The sequence below is a fragment of the Triticum urartu genome, chromosome 1 (assembly GCF_003073215.2).
Source record: "Triticum urartu cultivar G1812 chromosome 1, Tu2.1, whole genome shotgun sequence".
NCBI lineage: Eukaryota > Viridiplantae > Streptophyta > Magnoliopsida > Poales > Poaceae > Triticum > Triticum urartu.
In genome coordinates, this window is record NC_053022.1 from 552,088,177 (window position 1) to 552,092,756 (window position 4,580).

Sequence of the window (4,580 nt, forward strand, 5' to 3'; positions counted from 1 at the left end):
CATCGTCTCCCTCCTCTGATCTCCTTCTTCCTCCATGTAACTTGAGAGATGTAAGCAAATTCATGGTGATTGAGTCAATATAGTACTAGGTACCTAACAGTCAGTCCTGGTAGCATTTCGGGGCGGTTAGCGACGAGGAACATCATATAATCTGACATCTGCTCGATCACCTTTGCTTGTTCTTTGGACTCTTCTCCTGTGATCCTGGGGCTGGGGCTGGAGCTGGAGCTGTACGAGAGGAAGACATTTGTAGCGATATGCCAGATGAGGATCGCCTCTTGAAGCTCAGGAGGGAATCCCATATCTTTGTCTGGCTGGCCTTCGTCTGATTGGCCCTTACGCTTAGTGTCCAGCGGGATCCGAGCATAACTAGAACTGGTGTGGACATGCCTCAATATATTAGCTTGCTCATATGGTTCAGGCGGGGCTCGATCATACCTCCATCGATCAGTTTGTTGCTCGTAGGGTTCGAGCGAGTACTCTGCAGCTTGCTCGTCAGGGTGATGGTGTGGTCTTGCTTGCACATTGTATTCGTTTTCTTCAAATGGTGCATTTCTAATACCAGCACAGACCTGCCAGGGGTAAGGCAGCCTCGGGGGCTCATTGTTGACACTGATGCAGATCCGCTCCCTAGGGTATTGCAGCCATGGAGCAGCCTGATCCTCCACGCTGTTGCAGATCCACTTGTTAGAATAGACGTGTATAGGAGTTGTATAGGGATAGAAGTTTGTTTAAATTCTGTACTATCTCTTATCCCTTCTTCTCTCTTATCCTTCTGTAACGACCGCCCCGGTCGATCTCTTGATCGTTCTCTCGATCTCCCCTGTAACTTGTATGCCAAGGCTTTTGCCCAATATATACGTGCGGCCCGAGACAAAGGGTTCTATGCTTCCCATATACTTTTACATGGTAATAGAGCCTCTTCCTCATCCAATCGAGAGAGATTGCATCTAACTACCCCGCGACCAAGACCATGTCCACCACCGCCGCTGCCATGCTGCCGAGCACCATGGGTGCGCTCTCCACCACCTCATCCTCCACCTTTGCATCATCTTCCACCTCCACCCACAATACCACCTCCCTTGGATCGCCACCACAAGAGAAGCTTACGAGGGGCAACTTCCTGCTCTGGAAGGCCATCGTGCTCCCGCAGATCAGGGGCGCGCAGATGGAGCACCACCTCGATGAGAAGAGCCCGCCACCGCCGGCCACTCTCACCATCACCAAGGACGGCAAAGATGAACAAGTCGACAACTTTGCAAGATCCCTCTGGTATGCACAACAGCAACAACTTCAAGGATACTTAATGGGTTTGTTTTCCCGTGAGATTCTTGCTCAGGTCGCCACGCTCCTGACGCCGGCCGAGGTGTGGCGCACCATCCACGCCATGCTTGCTGCTCAAAGTCAAGCCCAAGCGATAAACACTCGCATCGAGCTCACCAACCTCAAGAAAGGTAACATGTCCATGGTTGATTATCTTGGTAAGATCAAAAGTCTCATCGATGAGGTCGCAAGCACGGCTGCGGCCCTCTTTGATCCGGAGATTGTCTCCAAAATCCTTGCTGGTTTGGACATGGAGTACAACCCGGTGGTATCTGCACTTGCCGCCAGGGTAGAACCCATCACCGTCCAAGAGCTCTACAACCAGCTGCTCAGTTTTGATGCCCGCCTCACCCTCCTTCATGGCAGCGATCTTCGACAGTCCTCTGTCAACTCCGCCTCTCGTGGTCGCGGCCGTGGGCGCGGTCACCAGGGCCAACATGGCGGTGGGCGCAGACGCGGCGCTCCTCCAGGCGATGCCGCCCGCTCTGGTGGGGGTTCTGGCTCCCATGGCGGGGGCGGATACAACACCAACGGCAATGGCGGCGGCTTCAACAACAACAACGGCCGTCGCCCTCCTTCCCGTGGCCGTCCTCGCTGCCAGCTTTGCAAAAAGTTTGGCCATGAGGTGATTGACTGCTGGCATCGTTACGACGAAGACTTCGTGCCCGACGCCCGCCATGTTGCTGCTGCCATGCGTGACCAGTGTGGTGACGGTGTCTGGTACGTGGACTCTGGCGCTACGGATCACGTGACAAACGAGCTCGAGCACCTCGCCCTCCGTGAGCGGTACCATGGCACCGACCAGATTCACACCGCCAGCGGCGGAGGTATGGATATTTGTCACATCGGTCAAGGTTCTATTAATTCCCCTACTCTTAAACATAATCTTGTTCTTAGAGATGTCCTTCATGTTCCTCAAGCTGACAAGAACCTTGCATCCATGTCTCGTCTAGCCACCGACAATAATGTCTTCTTTGAAACTCACCCTCATTATTTTTTCATCAAGGATCGGGCAACGAGGGAACTACTTCATCACGGTAGATGTGTTGGAGGGCTCTACCCCATTCCATCCGGAGCACTAGGTCGCAAGCGTCGTCACGTCTACTCCGTCATCAAGCCCTCCTTGGCACGATGGCATCAACGATTAGGGCATCCATCTTCGATCATTGTCAAACAAATAGTCAATAAAGACAAACTTTCTTTGTCTTCTAGTCAAGTTTGTGAGTCTGTTTGTGAAGCTTGTCAATGTGCCAAGAGCCATCAGCTTCCTTATCCCAAGTCAACTAGTGTGTCTCATGCTCCGTTGGAACTTATTTTCAGTGATGTATGGGGCCATGCCTGAGATTCTTTTGGTAGAAAAAATATTATGTCTGTTTTATCGATGATTATAGCAAGTTCACTTGGATCTATTTGCTTCGATATAAATCTGAGGTTTTCTCTATTTTCCAAGAATTTCAGAAACTTGTTGAACGCCAATTTGATAGGAAAATTCTTGCAGTCCAAAGTGACTGGGGAGGGGAGTATGAAAAACTCCACTCTTTTTTCCGTAGCATTGGAATAATCCACCATGTGTCTTGCCCTCATGCTCATCAACAGAATGGCTCTGCTGAGCGCAAACATCGCCACATTGTTGAAGTTGGCCTTTCTCTTTTACCTCATGCTTCCATGCCTCTCAAGTACTGGGATGAAGCTTTTATCACTGCCACTTATCTTATTAATAGGCTCCCTAGCAAAGTTATTGGCAACACTACTCCGTTAGAGCGTCTCTATCATCAAAAACCTGATTACAACTACCTCAAAATATTTGGGTGTGCTTGTTACCCAAATTCGCGTCCCTACAATCATCATAAACTTGAGTTTAGATCCACTCAATGTGTTTTTCTTGGCTATAGTAATCTTCATAAAGGTTATAAATGCCTTGAAATTTCTACCGGACGTATATATATTTCTCGTGACGTTATTTTTGATGAGACACTCTTTCCTTTTGCCAAACTCCATCCCAATGCGGGGCCCTGCTTCGTGCAGAAATTGCCCTCCTTTCTGATCCTACTACACTACCTGATCGTGAGGGGGAATTAAATGATCTTGATCATGTACAAAAATCCCAAGAAAATTCTGGTTCTGTTGATGTTTGTGCTAATTCACGTTGTCATTTTATGTGTGAGGAAACCAACAAAACAGGCACGGAAATTGTTGCTGATTCGGCTAACAGCGGGCGATCCCAGGCAGATTCACCCGCCCAGCCTGCTGTCTCTGGCGGCGTCCAGGTGGATTCCCCCGAGCGCCTGGCCTCACCTGGCCTGGTGGCCGACCGCGCTGACTGGGTGGCGCCCACCGGTCCCTCAGCGTCGCCTCGCGCCAATCCCGCTGCGCCTTCACCCGCCACGTCTCTCGCGCCTAGTCGGGGGCGTGCGGCTGAGTCGTTGCATGGATCCGTCTTGGATCAGGAGCCGACTGGCTCTGGTTCGCTGCATGGATCCGTCTCGGATCAGGAGACGGCTGGATTTTCTGTGACAACAACTGCTCCTGTACCGCCTACATCTTCTCTTCGGCAAACACGGTCTCGGTCAGGTATCGTCAAAGAAAAATAGTACAATGATGGTACGATAAGGTATGACCAAATCAAACGTGCTTTTCTTACCACCACCGGTGAACCAATTCATTTGCATGATGCTCTTGCTAATAAGGATTGGAAGGAAGTTATGGATAATGAATATGATGCACTTATGAAAAATAAGACTTGGCACTTGGTTCCACCAAAGTATGGAGACAATGTTATTGATTGCAAATGGGTGTATAAGATAAAAAGAAAGTCTGATGGAAGCATAGACAGGTATAAGGCTAGATTAGTTGCCAAAGGATTTAAACAAAGGTTTGGGATTGATTATGAAGATACCTTTAGTCCTATTATTAAGTCAACTACTATTCGACTTGTCTTGTCTATTGTTGTTTCCAGAGGATGGAGTTTAAGACAGCTAGATATTCAGAACACGTTTCTTCATGGTGTTATTGAGGAAGAAGTGTTCATGCGGCAACCACCAGGTTATGAGAATCCCAGCACACCACAACATGTCTACAAGTTGGATAAAGCTTTGTATGGTTTGAAGCAGGCCCCAAGAGCCTGGTATTCAAGACTGAGTATGCAGTTGCAACGTCTTGGGTTCATCCCATCCAAGGCAGATACCTCATTATTCTTCTTTAATAAAGGCAATGTCACTATCTTTGTGCTTTTTTATGTTGATGATATAATTGTTGCT

General features: G+C 48.9%; 1 pseudogene; it reads left to right on the forward strand.

The window, feature by feature from the left end:
- Nucleotides 1-1,528: 1,528 nt before the first annotated feature.
- On the forward strand, nt 1,529-1,664 carry LOC125533312 (annotated as a pseudogene).
- The last annotated feature ends 2,916 nt before the right edge of the window (nt 1,665-4,580 follow it).